The sequence below is a fragment of the Furipterus horrens genome, unplaced genomic scaffold, assembly GCF_987537825.1.
Source record: "Furipterus horrens unplaced genomic scaffold, mFurHor1.1.pri manual_scaffold_7, whole genome shotgun sequence".
NCBI lineage: Eukaryota > Metazoa > Chordata > Mammalia > Chiroptera > Furipteridae > Furipterus > Furipterus horrens.
The window spans coordinates 63,884,528-63,903,545 of record NW_028327177.1 but is presented as its reverse complement, the minus strand read 5'-3'; the positions used below and the strand labels follow the sequence as shown (position 1 = coordinate 63,903,545).

The 19,018-nt window shown below is 39.3% G+C and overlaps 1 protein-coding gene and 1 pseudogene across 1 annotated transcript in view; one reads left to right on the top strand and one right to left on the bottom strand.

The window, feature by feature from the left end:
* The window catches only part of PKIA (cAMP-dependent protein kinase inhibitor alpha), a 54,379-nt gene that overhangs the window by 32,296 nt on the left and 3,065 nt on the right, over positions 1 to 19,018 (bottom strand). The window lies entirely within an intron of this gene.
* Positions 15,713 to 17,517, top strand: LOC150004551 (prelamin-A/C pseudogene; annotated as a pseudogene).

Below are 19,018 nucleotides of genomic sequence, written 5' to 3'. Positions count from 1 at the left end.
TGGTTCCATATGAATTTTTGGAGTATTTGTTCTAGGTCTGTGAAATATGTCATTGGTATTTTAATAGGGATTGCATTGAATCTGTAAATGGCTTTGGGTAGTATGGTCATTTTGATGATGTTGATTCTTCCCATCCAAGAACATGGTATTTGCTTCCATTTATTTGTATCTGTCTTAATTTCTTTCTTCAATGTTGCATAATTTTCAGAGTACAGGTCTTTTATCGCTTTGGTTAAGTTTATTCCTTGGTACTTTATTTTTCTTGTTGCTATAGTAAATGGTATTTTCTTTTTTGTCTCTGTCTCTGATATTTTATTGTTGGTGTACAGAAATGCCTTAGATTTCTGTATATTTATTTTGTACCCTGCTATTTTGCCAAATTCACTTATTATATCGAGTAGTCTTTTAGTTGAGTTTACAGGGTTTTCTAGGTATACTATTATTTCATCTGCATATAGTGATAGTTTTATTTCTTCTTTCCCAATTTGGATGCCTTTTATTTCTTTTTCTTGTCTGATTGCTGTGGCTAGGACTTTCAACACTATGTTGAATAGGAGTGGAGAGAGTGGACACCTTTGTCTTGTTCCTGATTTCAGGAGGAATGCTTTCAGTTTTTATCCATTGAGTATGATGATGGCTTCAGGCTTCTCATATATAGCCTTAATTATGTTAAAGTATGCTCCCTCTATTCCCGTTTTGCTGAGTGTTTTCATCATAAATGGGTGTTGTACTTTATCAAATGCTTTTTCTGCATGTATTGATATAATCATGTAGTTTTTGTTTTTCATTTTGTTTATGTGGTGTATTACTTTTATTGATTTGTGTATATTACACCATCCTTGCATCCCTGGGATGAATCCCACTTGATCGTGGTGTATGATCTTTCTAATGTATTGCTTGATCCAGTTCCCCAATATTTTATTGAGGATTTTAGCATCTATGTTCATCAGTGTTATTGGCCTGCAGTTTTATTTCCTTGTTGTATCTTGACCTTGTTTTGCGATTAGGGTACTACTGGCTTCATAGAAAGAGTTTGTGGTTTTTTCCTCTTTTTAAATTTTGGAATAGTTTGAGGAGGGTAGAAGTTAGTTCTTCCCTAAATGTTTTGTAAAATTCGCCTGTGAAGCCATCCAGTCCAGGGCTTTTGTGTGCAGGGAGATTTTGGGTTACTGTTTCAATTTCCTTCTTTGTTATTGGTCTGTTGAGACTTTCTACTTCTCCTTGGTTCAGTTTTGGAAGGTTATATGTTTCTAGAAATTTGTCCATTTCTTCTAGGTTGTCAAATTTCTTGCCATGCAATTGTTTGTAGTGATTTCTTACAATTGTTTGTATTTCTGTGGTATCAGTCGTGATTTCTCCTCTTTCATTTCTGATTTTGTTTATTTTGGTCTTCTCTCTTTTTTCGTGATGAGCCTGGCTAGAGGCTTGTCGACTTTGTTTATTTTTTCGAAGGAAGAGATCCTAGTTTTGTTAATTTTTTGGATTGTTTGTTTAGCCTCTATGTCATTTAATTCTGCTCTGATCTTGATGATTTCCTTCCTTCTTCTTGCCCTAGGCTTTGTTTGTTTGTTGTTGTTCTAGTTCTTGTAGCTTTAGGACTAGATTTTTTATCTGAGCTTCTTCTATCCTTTTCAGATATGCTTGTATTGCTATGAACTTCCCTCTTAGGACTGCTTTTGCTGTGTCCCATAGGTTTTGGGCTGTTCTGTGTTCATTATTATGTTTCTAGAAATTTCTGGATTTGTTCTTTGATGTCATTGTTAACGAATTCATTATTTAATAGCATGTTATTCACTCTCCATGAGTTTGGGTGTCTTTGATTTTTTTCTCTGAGGTTGATTTTAGTTTCAAGGCATTGTGGTCTGAAAAGATGCTTGATATGATTTCAATTTTTTTGAATTTTTTGAGGCTTGTTTTGTGTCCTATCATGTGGTCTATCTTTGAAAATATCCCATGTGCATTTCAAAAGAATGTATATTTTGCTTCTTTGGGGTGAAAAGTTCTATATATATCAGTTAAGTCCATGTGGTTTAGTGTGTTGTTCAGTGCCTGTATATCCTTGGTGTTTCTTTGCTTCGATGATCTGTCTATTGTTGATAATGTGTGTTGAAATCCCCTACTATGAGTATGTTGTTGTTAATGTCCTTCTTGTTGTCTTCTAGTATTTGCTTTATGTATTTGGGTGCTCCTATGTTGGGTGCATATATGTTTATCAATGTTATATCTTCTTGATGGAAAGTTCCTTTAAGTATTATGAAATGTCCTTCTTTGTCTCTTTTTATTGCCCTTGCTTTGAAATCTGTTTTGTCTGATATGAGGACTGCTACCCCAGGTTTTTTTTCAGGTCCGTTTGCTTGGAATATTTTTTTATACCCCTTTACTTTCAGTCTATGTAAATCTTTTGTTTTGAGGTGTGTTTCTTGTAGACATCAAATATGTGGGTCCTTTTTTCTTATCCATTCTGTTACCATATGTCTTTTAATTGGAGTATTTAATCCACTTACAGTTAAGGTTATTATCAACATGTATTTATTCATTTCCCTTTGTGCCTGTGTTCCTCTCTTTTTTTCTCTTCCTTTTTCTTAGAACATCTCCTTTAGCATCTCTTGCAATGCTGGTTCGGTGGAGATGTACTATTTTAGTCTTCCTTTGTCTGGGAAACTTTTTATTTCACCTTCTATTTTGAATGAGAGCCTTGCTGGGTAGAGTATTCTTGGTTGTAGGCCTTTGTTTTTCATTGCTTAAAATATTTTTGACCATTCCCTTCTGGCTTGTAACATTTCTGTTGAGAAATCGGTCGCTAGCCTTATTGGAGCTCCCTTGTATGTTATTTGCTGTTTTTCTCTTGCTGCTTTTAGGATTCTCTCTTTGTCTTGGAATGTTGCCATTTTAACTATGATATGCCTTGGAGTGGGTTTTTTTTTTTTTTTTTTTTTTGGTTCCTCTTTATTGGAACTCTCTGTGCTTCCTGTACTTGCATAACTTTTTCTCTCATCATGTTGGGAAAATTTTCTGTCATTATTTCTCCTATTAGTTTTTTTATTCTTTGTTCTTCTCATCCCTATTTCATTCCAATGACTCTGATATTGTTGTTCCTTATGCTATCCTGTAATTCCCTTACCTCTTCTTCATACTTTTTCAATCTTTTTTCATTTTGCTGTATCATCTGAGAATATTTTTCTACATTATCTTGTAACTCACTAAGCCAATCCTCTGCTTCGTTTAATCTGCTTTTGACTGATTCTACTGTGTTTTTCATTTCAGAGATTGCATTTTTCATTTCTTCCTTGTTCTTGTTGATAGTTTCTATGTCTTTTTTTATGCTGCTGTAGTTCTCTGCAAGTTCCCTGTAATTTTCTTGGAGCTGTTGGTAACTTCCTTGGACATTGTCATAGTTGTTTTTAAGGTTGTCGAGTATATTGAGCTTCTTCACCACCATTGTTTTGCATTTCATGTCTGACATTTGGGCTATGTCTATTCCATCTACCTCTCTTTCTGGGGATTCCTCTTTTCTTTTCATTGAGATGTTGTTTCTGTGTCTTACCATGTTGGATTCTTCTTGTTTATGTTTGTTTTTTGGGTTTGTGTGCTTTGACTTCCCACCTTTGTGGTTTGAGATTCTTTATGGGAGATCTGGGGGTTTCAGTGGTGCAGTCTCTTTGATATTCTGAGTCTGATGTTCTTGGGGTACCCTTTATGTTGTTTGTTTATGCTGTCTGGTTATATTTCAGATGCTCTTTCTTAGGATCTTCCTTCTGGCTAGTTGATTGAGAGTCACTCTGTCCACTTTGTCTTGAGTTCTTTTGTGGAGATGCTGTTAAAAACATAAACACACAGCCCAGGCAGGAGACCCGCACCCTCAAAAATATCCCCCACCCTCTATCCCGCTATCGTCAGCCAACGAGCCAGTATTAATATAAATGTAGAGAGATTAGAGCTTTTACACTATAGGAAGAATAGATAAGAGTTGTTTTTAGGGAGGAAAAATATTATTTTTGAGGGATAAGATAATATATTAATAATAGTTGAGACTGTGCAAGACAGTAGGTAATATTTACATCGTATGTTAATAACTATAGAAGAAAAAAGGGTAGAGTGCAGAATATAGTAGGAAAGTGGAATTGTATTGTATTCGATTTATATAGTAGTTATATTCTATTTATTTAGAGTGAAAGAGAGGCTAAACTAGACCCACAAACAAATAAACAACATTAAAGAGGAAGGATGAGAAGGAGAGATTGCATGAAACAAATTAGAGATATAATTTTTTTTTCTTTTTTTTCCAGGAAGAAAAAGGAAAAAAAAAAAAAGCAATGTTTTTACTCAGTTCGGCCTTTGTGTGTCCTCTTCTTTTTCTGCATCCACAGCTGGTCTTATATGGCGGGTCAGAGGTTCCTATTCCTTGCAGCAGAGATGTGGGTGTGATGACCGGCATGGCACATTCCTTTGGCGCCCATTGAAGCTAGCTGAAGTGCCTCTGCGCGCAAGACGCCCGATCGCCCACCTCAGGCCTGCCAAGCCTCTTTCCAGGAGTTGGTCTCTCGCCTCCCAGTGTTGGGCCCCAGACACTGTGCACAGTGGAAGTGAGCGATTGGTGGGTGCTTTTGCATTTGCGCACCTGTGTGCACCACTGCGCACCCAAGGCGGCCGGGGAGCTGGCCTCAGGCCTGCAGCACCATGGTCGGGAGTGGTCTCTCATCTCTTAGGGCGGGGCCCCTGACACTTGTGCTCAGTAGAAGTGAGTGTCTGTGATTCACTGCTGCCCGCTGTTCTCAGGCTGCAGCCACCCATTCCCGCACCTGCCTGAGTGGGCATGAGCAGAGCCTGAGCAAGTGCTCTGTGCTCTGGCCTGGCACTCTGGCCTGGCACCCACTGGAGCTGGCCAGGGGTGACTGCTCACAGTCTTCTGCGTGTCCAGTGGGCCCTCCCTGCACCCATTGGGGCACTGATCTTATGTCTGTTGGGGTGTGTCTGAGGGACACCTGGACGCTCAGCTCTGTGCACCTGGGCCAGTGAATAAGGGCATTTCCCTATGTGTGCCCGCGAGACCCTGGGGGAGGGTTGGGGAGTGGGCAAGTACACTTCTGTGCCTGCACTCCTCAAGAATGTCCTATCACCCCCAAACTTACCCCCCTCTCCACAGCTCACAAGAAAAAAATACAAAGGAAAAATGACATTTTCACTTGCACAACAGCACGCTGTCTCCCGTCTTCCAGCATCAATGCCACCTGGTCAAGTTTCATTTCTGCCAGTAGGCAGAGATCTGCTTTCCTCCTTACTCCCCTCTGGGGAAGTCTGTGGTCACCAAAAAGCCTTTGTGTTCTTCCAGCTGCAGCTCAGGCAGCCACCCCAGTCAGGTATCCTGTTTCATCCCTTTTTCTTCTGCCATCCTCACTAAACAGGTTGTTCCCAGATGGTTTTTCTCTAATGCAGCAGTGCCAAGGTTCGACTCCTGCCAGTGTCCAGCTGCTCACTGAGATGTTCTGTCTGAAATTAGTTCAAACTACAGAAGGGTCTCAGGAGCCTGAGAGCACAGCCTCCCCTCACTCCTCCACCATCTTCCTCCTCTCCTGAAAATACTTTAAATATATGTGTAATCATTACCAATTTTTCCACTTTGTAGATATTAGTTTCCTATATAGTATTTAATATCTTCCTCTATTGAAAATGTCATCACTCAATATTACAATTAATGTATTTATCCTTATTATATGTCTGAATATTAGAATTGTTGATTAATCTCTTTATTAATATGATTATCTTAAGCAAAAAGTTTAATAGTCTTTTTCTGTACCATCATTATGTTATTTGAAGTATTTTCCACACATTCACTTTAAATGGGATTTTCTGATTTTTCAAGCATTTGAAGTCAGTAGGATAGGCTCTAGAGAATAAAGGGAATGCTGAAGAACAGCTATATGAATTTAAAAAATTTAAGTAGTTAATAAAACATTAATTTAGCCATTGAAAATTATTTTATTTTCAGGACAGATAGAAGAGGCTGCTTTATCACAATGTGACTGGTATGAACTGAGGAGATACAAGAGGGCTGGCTTGGCTTCAACAGGTGGCAGCTGAAGGAATGGAGAAATATCTTAGAAGCTGGGGGTTTTTCCAGAGAAAGGTGGGGTCTAAACCCTCAGCTAGCTTCCCAGCCTACAGCAACAGAGCCAAGAGTAAAATAGTACCCATCTCTGAAAAACAAAAAGCTGCAGATTTTTTTGGCAGCCTGAGAGATGGCAGGAGACATAGAGAGATCCTTAAAGGGGGCATGCATGAAAATACATTGGCACCCACTTACCCTGGTGGACTAGAGACACTTAGGGAGAGTTTGGGGTGGTGCCTTTGAGGAAAGAACTGAGGGAGCAGCTAATGGGATCCCAGTGCTGACTCATTTCCCATACTGTAGGCACACCACTCCCCTCCAGGTGGCGTCAGCCTGAGAGAAAGCAATAGTCTTGCCCACAGGAATTAATCTGCTCCACCCATCTGTGCTTAAGCCTGACTCTGATCACAGATTGAATAGATTAATAACGGAAGGAGACAGACAAAGACACTGGTCTCTGATAGTCTTGAACAGACTGGGACTTAATCTGACATTACCAAGGGCAGATCCAGGAACTAAAGAAAGTGCACCTCTACAACAGTATACAAGACGTGGTGGGAGGAGTGACTCCCAGTCAGCTAGTCAGAGGGAAGTACCCACCAGGAGCAACACAACAACCAACACCCAATAACAACCACGTAGTCCAAATAAATGGCATATAGGGCATCTCAAGTGCATCAAGTTAAGAAGGTCAAGAAGACTGCACCACTGAATCCCACAGGTCTTGTACCACAAAAGATTATACCATGAAGACAGGATTTCAAAGCAGATCATTCTAAGAAAGAGAAACAAACAAGAAGAGTCACCTAAAATGGGGAGACAAAGAAACAACTCCCCATCAAAAGGAAAGGAGGAGTCCCCAGAAAAAGTGCTACATGAAATAGAGGCAAGCAAACTATCAGACATGGAATTCAAAATAATTATTATAGGGAAGCACAATAAGTTCACCAAGCTCAAAGAAAACAACAAAGAACTCCATGGGAACTAGGAAGAAATACTGGGAAGCTACAAGGAATTTACTGTAAACTACACCAGCCTTATAAAGAACATAGGAACTATCAATAAGAGGCAGGAGAAAATGAAGAATACAATTTCTGAATTGAGGAACACAGTAGAAGGAATCAGAAGTGGGCTAGATGAAGCAGAGGATCAGATCAGTGAGCTGGAGGACAACATAGAAAAAATTTCCAGACAATGAAATAAAATTAAAAAAAAAAAAACCTAAGAAAAAATGATGAAGTTTTAAGAGAACTGCAGGAAAACATGAAACGTAATAAATCCATATCACAGGGATACCAGAATGAGAAGAAGAGGAGCAAGGCATAGAAAACCTGTTTGAAAAAGTAATGACAGAAATCTTCCCTAACTTGAGAGAAAAAGTCATGAAAGTCCTAGAAACACAGAGGGTCCCAGTGAAGATGAACCCAAACATTCCCACTCCAAGACATATCATAATTAAAATGGCAATCAAAGACAAAGAGAGAATCCTAAAAGCAGCAAGAGAGAAATAGCTAATAACATACAAGGGAGCTCTGATAAGGCTATCAGCAGATTTCTCAACAGAAACACTACAAGCCAGAAGGGAAGAGCAGAAAATAATCTAAGCAATGAAAAGCAAAGGCATATAACCAAGACTACTCTACCCAGCAAGGTTCTCATTCAAAATGAAAGGTGAAATAAAGAGTTTCCCAGACAAAAGAAATCTAAAAGAATACGTCTCTACCAAACCAGTGTTGATAAAGGGTTTGCCTCAGAAAGACAAAGAAACAGGGAGATAGAGAGGAGCATAGGTACAAAGGGGAAAAATGACAATGAATAAGTACATATCAATAATAAACTTAAATGTAAATGGATTGAATGCACCAATCAAAAGACATAGGGTAGCTAAATAGATAAAAAAAAAAAAAACATGAATCACATGTATGCTGTCTAAAAGAGACCCACCTCAGAACAAAAGATCTACAAAGACTGAAAGTGAAGGGATGGAAAGAAACATTTCAAGGAAACATAAAAAAAAAGCTAGGGTAGCAATACTTATATCAGACAAAATAGATTTCACAGCAAAGGTCATAAAAGGAAGATAAGGACATTTCATAATACTTTGGGAACAATCTATCAAGAAGATATAATCCTTGTAAACATATATGTACCCAACATAGGAGCACCCAAATATATAAGGAAACCTTGAAGAACTTCAAGAAGGATATCGACAGCAACACAGTTATAGTAGGGGATTTTTATACCCCATTGTCTACAATGGACAGATCTTAGAAGCAAAGAAACACCAAAGATATTGAGGCATTGAACAACACTCTAGATCAAATGTATTTAATTGATATATGCACAATCTTTCACCCAGAAAAAGCAAAATATACATTCTTTTCAAATGCACATGGAACATTTTCAAAGGTAGACCACATGGTAGGCCACAAAACAAGCCTCAACAAATTCAAGAGAAGTGAAATTATATCAACTATCTTCTTAGATCACAATGGCTTGAAACTAAAAACCAACTTCAAGAAAAAAGACCCAAATCATTCAAATTTATGGAGGCTGAATAACATGCTATTAAACAATGAATGGGTTAACAATGAGATCAAGGAAGAAATCAAAAAAGTTTCTGGAAACAAGTGAAAATAAACAGACAACCTCCCAAACCTATGGGACACAGTGAAGGTAGTCCTGAGAGGGAACTTCGTAACAATACAGGCCTAACTAAAAAAGACAGAAAGATATGAAATAAACAACCTAACCATACATCTACAACAACTAGAGAAACAACAACAAACAAAGCCCAGGGCAAGTAAAAGGAAGGAAATAAACAAGATCTGAACCGAATTAAATGACATAAAGACTAAAAGAACAAGGTAAAGGATCAATAAAACCAGGAGCTGGTTCTTAGAAAAGATAAACAAAATCAACAGGTCTTTAACGAGACTCAAGAAAAAATGAGGACCCAAATAAAGAAAATCAGAAACGAAGAGGAAAAGTCACAACAGATACCACAGAAATACAAAGGATTGTAAGAAATTACTATGAAGAACTATATGACAAGAAATTTGACAACCTGGGTGAAATGAATAAATTTTTGGAAGTGTATAACTTTCCAAAACTGAACCAAGAAGAAGCAGAAAACCTGAATAAACTGATAACAACTAGTGAAACTGAAGCAGTAATTAAAAAAAAAAAAATCGCAGCACACAAAAACCCCAGACTGGATGGCTTCACAGGAGAATTTTGTGAAACATTAAAGAAGAACTAACTCCTATCCTTCTCAAATTATTCCAAAATATCCAAGAAGAGGGAAGACTCCCAAATTCTTTCTATGAGGCCAATATTATTATAATTCCAAAACCAGGTGAAGATACAACAAAGAAAGAAAACTATAGGCCAATATCGCTGATTAACATAGGTGCTAAAATTCTCAACAAAATATTGGCAAACTGGATCCAGCAATACATTAAAAAGATCATACACCACAATTTCTCCCAATGATGCAAGAAAGTTATAATATTCGCAAATCATAAATATTATGTAATACACCACAAATAAAATGAAGAAAAAAATAACACGATCATATCAATAGATGCTGAAAAAGTATTTGATGAAGTACAGCACCCTATATGATAAAACTGCTCAGCAAAGTGGGAATAGAGGGTGCATACCTCAATATAATAAAGGTCACATATAAGAAACCTGCAGCCAACATCATACTCAATGGGCAAAAACTTAAAGCTATCCCCCTAAAATCAAACAGGACAAAGATGTCCACTCTCTTCACTTCTATTCAACATAGTTTTGGAAATTCCAGCCACAGCAATTAGACAAGAAAAAGAAATAAAAGGCATCCAAATTGGAAAAGAGGAAGTAAAACTGTCATTATTTGCAGATGACATGAAAGTGTACGTAGAAAACCCTATCGACTCCACCAAAAACTATTCAACCTAATTAGTGAATTTGGCAAAATAGTGGGATACAAAGTCAATACTCAGAAATTGAAGACATTTCTGTACACCAACAATAAAATATCAGAGAAATTAGGAAAAAATCCCATTTACTACGGCAACAAGAAAAATAAAGGATTTGGCAATAAACACAACCAAGGAGGTAAAAGACCTATACTCTGAAAACTACAGAACAGAGAAGAAAGAAATTAAGGAAGATACAAATAAATGAAAGCATATTCCATGTTCATAGATGAGAAGAATTGACATCATTAAAATGATCATACTACCAAAAGCAATTTATAGATTCAATGCAATCCTTATTAAAATATGAATGACATATTATACAAAGCTAGAAAAAGTACTTCAAAGAGTGATATGGAACCAAAAATAACCCTGAATAGCCTAGCAATCTTGAGAAAGAAGTAAGAGGAATCACAATAACGGATATCAAGCTACCAAACAAGGCCACTTTAATCAAAACAGTTTGACCCTGGCATAAGAACAGACAAACAAATCAATGAAACAGAATCAAAAGCCCAGAAATAAACCCAGGTCTCTATGGCCAATTAATATTTGACAAATGGGAAAGCAGGATAAAATGGAGTAAAAATAGCCTCTTCATCAAATGGTGCTGGGAGAATTGGACAGGGACATGCAAAAAAAATGAAAATAGACCACCAAATTACACCATACACCAGAATAAACTCAGGACGGATAAAAGACTTAAATGTAAGCCATGACACCATAAAATTCATAGAGGAAAACATAGGCATGAAAATTTTAGATATCTCATGCTGCAATATTTTTGCTGATATATCTCCTTGGGCAAGGGAAATAAAGGAAATAATAAAAGAATGGGACTACATCAAACAAAAACCTTTCTGCTCTGTGAAAGAAAACATCAGCAAGATGAAAAGGGAACCAACTGTGTGGGAAAACATATTTGCCAGTGATATTTCAGAAAAAGGTTTGACCTCCAAAGTATATAACGAACTTATATGATTCAACTCCGGGATGACAGACAATCCAATTAAAAATGTGCAAAGGATCTAAACAAACATTTCTTCAAGGAGGACTACAGAGGGCCCATAGGCATATGAAAGGATGCTCAACATCACTAGCCATCAGAGAGGTGCAAATAAAAACCACAATGAGATACCACCTCACACCAGTCAGAATGGCCTTCGTTAACAAAGCAACAAACAACAAGTGCTGGCAAGGTTGTGGAGAAAAAGGAACCCTATTGCACTGTTGGAGGGAATGCAGACTGGTGCAACCACTGTGGAAAACAATATTAAATTTTTTCAAAAAACTAAAAATGGAACTGCCTTTTGATCCAATGATTTCATTTTGGGATTATACCTGAGGAATTATGAAACACCAATTCAAAAGAACCTATGCACCCCTATGTTCATAGCAGCACTATTTACAAGGGCCAAGTGCCGAAAACAGCCTAAGTGCCCATCAGTAGATGAGTGGATCAAAAAACAGTGGTACATTGGCACAAAGTAATACTATGCATCAGAAAGAAAGAAGGAACTTCTACCCTACATGACTACATGGATGGAAGTGGAGAGTTTCATGCTTAGTGAAATAAGCCAAGCGGTGAAAGACAAATACCATATGATCTCACCTAATACAGAAACTTAATAAACAAAACAAACTAATGAACAAAAAGAAGCAGAGTCAAGGAAACAAGGGACAGACTGACAGTTACCAGAGGAGAAAGGGGAAGGGGAATAGAGGGGAAGGAAGGGGAAGTGGCCAACGAACTAGTGTAAATGACCCATGGACATGAACAACAGTGTGGGATTGACTACGAGAGAAGAGGGGGTGGGAGGATAGGGGAGAGCAATGGGGTTAAAATGTACACTGTAATAGAACAACAATTTAAAAAAAGAATTACCAATAAAAATAATTTTAAAAGAATTACAGTATTTTCATGTTTTGTGCATTCTCTCTTCAATTTTCTTAACATCATTTATTGAATAACTGTCTTTAACCCATTGTATGTTTTTGCCTCCTTTGTCAAATATTAATTGACTATAATGTCATGGGTTTATTTCTTGGCTTTTATTCTGTTTCATTGATACATATGTCTGTTTTTACACACTGTTTTGATTACTATGGCCTTATAGTATAGATTGATGTTAGTTAGCATGATTCTCCCAATTTTGTTCTTGTTTCTTAGGATTGCTGTTGCTATTCAGGGTCTTTTGTGGTTCCATATAATTTGTTCTAGTTTGTAAAATATGGGTTGGCCAATAAACTTGTTGTTTTTATGTAAAAATAAAATACACATTTTTCATTTTCATGAATGACTTTATTGAACAATGTATTCATTGTTTTGTTCTGCTGCCTTCTGCCAGCTTTCAGGCAACTTCATAATTAAATCTTCCCAAAATTTTCATCATTTTGAGCAAAGAACTTTTCCAGGTGCCTTTTTCAGTCTTCTAGGGAATTGAACATTTTTCCATGAAGGTAATTTGTAAATACCAAAATAAATGGAAATCCGAAGGTGCAGTGTCTGGTACATGAATCAGAACTTCTCCATCAAACTGTAACAGTTTTTTCCTGGTCATCAAAGAAGCATGTGGTCTTTCATTACCCTGATAGAAGATTATGCATTTTTGGTTGAATAATTCTGGATGCTTTTTGTTTAGTGCTACTTTCAGGTGATTTAATTGGGAGCAGTACTTGTTGAAATTAATTGCTCTGTTTTCCAGAAGGAGCTCATAATAGAGGACTTCCTTCCAATCCTGCCACATACACAACATCACCTTCTTTGGATGAAGAATGGCCTTTGGTGTGGTTGGTGATGGTCATTTCATTTGTCCCAAGATCTCTTCTGTTTCATATTATTGCAAAGTATCCACTTTTGTTCACCTGTCACAATTTGTTTTAAAAACAGAACATTTTTGTTACTTTTAAGTAGAGAATCACATGTGGAAATAAGACCAAAAGGTTTTGTTGTTGTTGCTGTTGTTTTTGTGTGTTTTTTGTTTTGTTTTGTTTTGTTTTGTTTTTGCTTAACTTATGTGGAACTCAAACATCAACATAATTAACATAACCAAGCTGGTGCAAATAATTTTCAACTCTTGATTTGGATATTTTGAGTATGTTGGCTTCCTCCCACATGGTATAATGCTGATTGTTCTCCCTTAATGTCTCAATTTGATCACTATCAATTTTAACTGATCTACCTGACCATGGAGCATTGTCCAGTGAGAAATCTCCTGCACAAAACTTTACAAACCACTTTTGACACATCATCAATCACAGGACCTTCTCCATACAGTACACAAATCTTTTTTTGCTTTTCAGTTGTGTTTTTACCTTTCTTGAAATTATAAAAGATAATATGCCAAAAATGTTGCTTATTTTCTTCTATCTTTAATATTAAAATGGGTACACATAATTCACCAATTTTGATAAAATTTTTAAATGTAGGCTGATATGATAACTGTCACAATACAATCTAACAAAATTGTTTCAAGTAAAGTTCAAGACAACTAAGGCCTACTAGAGTCATTTTATGGAAAAAATAACCAAACCTTTTGGCCAACTCTATATGTAATTGGTATCTTGATAGGCATTGCATTGAGTCTGTAAGTTGCATTGGGTAGTATGGACATTTTAATGATGTTAATTCTTTCTATCCATGAACACAGTATATGTGTTCACTTATTTGTATCTTCTTCAATATTCTTATGCCATATACAAGAATAAACTCAAAATGGATTAAAGATTAAAGACTTAAATGTTATACTCAAAACCATAAAAATCCTAGAAGAAAATATAGGCAGTAAAATTTTGGACACTGCTCATAACAATATTTTATTTTTTGATATGTTTCCTTGGGCAAGAGGAAAAAAAGAAAAAATAAATAAATGGGACTACAACAAACTAAAAAACTTTTGCACAGTAAAGGAAACCAACAACAAAATGAAAAGACAATACACTTAATGGGATAACATATTTGCCAATACATCTAATAAGGGGTTAATATCCAAAATTTATAATTAACTTATAAAACCCAACACCAAAAAACAAACAATCAAATTAAAAGATGGGTAAAGGGTTTGAATAGACACGTCTTCAAAGAGAATACACAGATGACCAACAGACATATGAAAAGATGTTCAACATCACTAATCATCACAGAAATGCAAGTTAAAACCACAAGAAGATATCATCTCACACCTGTCAGAATGGCAATCAATAAATCAACAAATGACAAGTGCTGAGGAGGATGTGAAGAAAGGGAAACACTTTTGCACTGTTGGTGAGAATGTGAAATTGGTGTAGCCACTCTGGAAAGCCATATGGAGTTACCTCAAAAACTTAAAAGTGGAATTTCCTTTTGACCCAGTGATCCCACTTCTGGGAATTTATCTGAACAACCCCAAAACATTAATTTGAAAGAATATATTCACCCTTATGTTCATTACAGTGTTATTTACAGTAGCCAAGATTTGGAGGCGCTGAAGTGTCCATCAGTAGATGAGTGGATAAAACAACTATGGTATATTTACACAACGGAATACTACTTGGCCATAAAAAAGAAAAATTTACCCTTTGTAATAGCATGAGTGGACCTGGAGTACATTACACTAAGTGAAATAAGCCAGTCAGAAAAAGAAAGTTACCATATGATTTTACTCATGTGTGGAATCCAATGAACAAACTGAAATAAGAAGCAAAATAGAGACAGACTATAAGAGCAGGCTCACAGCTCTGGAGTTGTGGGGTCAGGGGGTAGAAGTGTTGAGCAAAAAAGAAAAAGAACTCATGGACATGGACAACAGTGTGGTGATTGTGGCAGAGTGGGAGGTGGGTGGAGGTAGAAGAGGTTACAGAAGAGGATAAATGGTAATGGAAAAATGCAATAAAAATAAAAAGTAATATACATTACCATTCACATATTATATCATGGATATATTAATAAATAGTTTAAAAGGAAATAATCCACTTAAAGTATCTTAAAATATGAGTTAAAAGATGTTGTATAGTCACTATAATAATAAAATTTTAAAAATTTTGCAAAGCAAGAGATTAATAGGTACATTTTGGTCAAGGAGACAAGTTATCTGGAAGACATTATGACATTTTGTAGACTATTAAAATCACTTAACTATCAATATAGATCATCTCTACTACCAACTCTTAAGTATTGGAAATTATCATTCTGACTATATTTTATTACTTGGTACATTAAAAAAGTAAAGTACTAAACACTGGTTTTAACAAATAAAAAAAACCTTACCTGATGAAGTTATAATCAACTCGGGAATTAAAATATCTCGAAATAGAAACTTTTCATTAACTGTAGTAAAAAAAACTACTTAAGTGTAAAGAATTTCTATTTTTCTATTTTGTGCTCAAATTTCAGAAAAAGATTATATGCCCAGTGCAGAGTACTAAGTAAATATATAACAAATAAGTATTCTTGAAGTGTTCGAGGGAGTGCTGCAGCCACAGCAGCCAACCCTGATCCCAGGTCCGACAGCGCCCAGCCCAGATATCCACGTCTGCAGAGAGCAAGCCGAGAGAGCCAGCCAGCCGGCATGCTCCAATTCCGAGTCATCTGTGTCTGGCCCAAGCCCCGCGCCCTTCCCGGGACCCCTGCCCTGCGGGCAGCGCTGCCACCCTGCCGGCCATGGAGACCCCGTCGCAGAGGCGCGCCACCTGCAGCGGGGCTCAGGCCAGCTCCACTCCGCTGTCGCCCACCCGAATCACCCAGCTGCAGGAGAAGGAGGACCTGCAAGAGTTCAACGACCGCTTGGCGGTACACATTGACCGTGTGCGCTCGCTGGAGACAGGGATCGCAGGTCTGCACCTTCGCATCACCGAGTCTGAGAGGTAATCAGCCTAGAGGTGTCTGGCATCAAGGCGGCCTATGAGGCTGAGCTCAGCGATGCCCGCAAAACCCTTGACTCAGTCGCCAAGAAGTGCGCCCGCCTGCAGCTGGAGCTGAGCCAAGTACGAGAGGAGTTTAAGGAGCTTAAAGCGTGCAATACCAAGAAGGAGGGAGACTTGATGGCCACTCAGGCCCGCCTCAAGGACCTGGAGACTCTGCTCAACTCCAAAGAGGCCGCACTGAGCACTGCTCTCAGTGAGAAGCGCACGCTGGAGGGCAAGCTCTGGAGGGTCAAGTGGCCAAGCTTGAGACAGCCCTCAGTGAGGCCAAGATGCAACTTCAAGATGAGATGCTGCAGTGAGTAGATGCTGAGAACAGGCTGCAGACCCTGAAGGAGGAGTTGGACTTCCAGAAGAACATCTACAGTGAGGAGCTGCATGAGACCAAGCGCCACCATGAGACCCGGCTGGTGGAGATCGATAATGGGAAGCAGCGCGAGTCTGAGAGACGGCTGGCAGATGCCCTGCAGGAGCTCTGTGCCCAACATGAGGACCAGGTGGAACAGTACAAGAAGGAGCTGGAGAAGACATATTCTGCTAAGCTGGATAATGCCAGGCAGTCAGCTGAGAGGAACAGCAACCTAGTGGGGGCTGCCCACGAGGAGCTGCAGCAGTCCCGAATTCGCATTGACAGCCTTTCAGCCCAGCTCAGCCAGCTGCACAGGCAGCTGGCAGCCAAGGAAACGAAGCTGCGGGACCTGGAGGATTCACTTGCCCATGAGCAGGACACCAGCCAGTGACTGCTGGCCGAGAAGGAGCGGGAAATGGCAGCTATGCAGGCAAGAACGCAGCAGCAACTGGACGAGTACCAAGAGCTGCTGGACATCAAGCTGGCACTTGACATGGAGATCCACACCTATCGCAAGCTCCTGGAGGGCGAGGAGGAGAAGCTATGCCTGTCCCTCAGCCCCAGCTCACAGTGCAGCTCTGGCCTTGCCTCCTCCCACTCGTTGCAGACACAGTGTAGGGGCAGCATCACCAAGAAGCACAAGCTGGAGTCAGCTGAGGCAGCTTCTCACAGCATGCTCGCACCAGCGGGTGCGTGGCTGTGGAAGAGGTAGACGAGGAAGGCAAGTTTGTGCGGCTGCGCAACAAGTCCAATGAGGACCAGTCCATGGGCAACTGGCAGATCAAGCGCCAAACGGAGATAATCCCTTGCTGACCTACCGCTTCCCACCAAAGTTCACACTGAAGGTTGGGCAAGTGGTGACGATCTGGGCTGCAGGAGTTGGGGCCACCCATAGCCCCCCTACCCACTTGGTATGGAAGGTACAGAACATCTGGGGCTGTGGAAATAGCCTACACATGGCTCTCATCAACTCCACTGGGGAAGAGGTAGCCATGCGCAAGCTGGTGCACTCGGTGACTGTGGTTGAGGATGACGACGATGAGGATGGAGATGACCTGATCCATCACCACCATGTGAGTGGCAGCCGCTGCTGAGGCCGAGCCCACACTGGCCACTCAGCCAGGCCTGGGAGCAGCCTCTCCCTGGCCTTTCCATGCCAAAAATCTTTTCATTAAAGAATATTTTGGAACTTAAAAAAAAAATTCTTGAATTTATTACCTTGTGGTACCAATTATGATTTCTCTCATATGAACATGACTAACAGATTTTTATTTTGAGTATTAATTATTAATATATTTATCTAATTCCTATATTTGTATAAACTTATTTGAATGTTAATTAGAAGACCTCATGTACTCCTATTTTCTAGACTGTCATTTTTGCATATCATTTCATCAATTCATGCCAGCTTTTGACATTGTTATGGCACAACCAAAGAATAAAAACATGCAGGGGACCACTTTGTGTGGTTTCGGGATCTGTAGCCTCACTGTGAGCTAGGCCTTGCAAAAGGCCTGTAAGTCTCAACTGGAAAACCAGGAAAGCTGGAGGCAGGTGTGACCTGATAGTTGCATTGAGGTTTCTCGTGGGAAATCAAGCTTAAAGAATGTATATTATGCTTTGAAGCTTGCTCTGCTCTGTGTATCTCATGCTTGTCATAAACAAAATACCCAAAATATCAGACTGAAAAAAATGTATGAAAATCTGTACCTGGTGATAATCTGGTGCCAGAGTGTCCAGCGGACCTTGACCTAAAGCGATCACTGTGCTCCTTTTATAGTTATCTGTAATCCCTGGCTGGTTTGGCTCAGTGGATTGAGCGTCGGCCTGCGAGCTAAGTGTCGCTGGTTCGATCTTCCAGTCAGGGCACATCAGAGAAGGAAAACTCTGACTCCAAAAAACCTCCGCTGCCTTGCGGCATACCTCTTCAGGGGAAAGGCTAAGGGAGTAAACCCCGACAGAAAATCCGGAGCCGGAGTCCCTAAGGCGGTTTGACGTTATAGTCAACACCGGCAACTCCTGCGGCGCACCTGAAGCCAAGCTGTATCGACTCCGTCTTTCCCTTGGACCCTTCAGCTGCAAAGAGAGGTGGGGTCTGCTGCATGGGCAACAGCAGACCCTCCATATCACCCTGCCCAGGCTCTGTAGCTTCAGCTTCACTGGAGAGGACACTCCAGCGTCATCACAAGATGTCGATTCAACACGGGAGGAGACAGATACCGTGTCACTCCCGAGTTGGACTGCACAACCATTCTCGGCGGTGCAGATAGACTCTTAAGAAGCTACACCATCGTCTCTCGAGACGGACAGCTGCCGACGACGACAAATCCCTAGAAACTGGTAGTAACCTAAGCTTTTGAGGTTAATTGGTGATTTATGTATCCTGACTGTATACCCCTAGGAATATCTTCCTCAGTAAAAGGCACAAGGAAAGAGGGTTCAGGGCTCTTTTTCTCTTGAGAAAATTGCCATGTCTCTTCTCCTAGGCAAAAGATTGTGTCTGGGACAGATTATTTCTTTCAGCCGCGACCCAAAGACTTCTGCAAGACAGGGTCATCCTCACCAGGCAGTGGCAGACTGCCACAAAAACACATAGAACAGGCACTTGCAAAAGAACTAAATAAAACAGGTTTCAGATATAAAATTAGAGCCATGTTTAGTTATACATCTATTTAATTACTTCATCTTAAGAGAGCC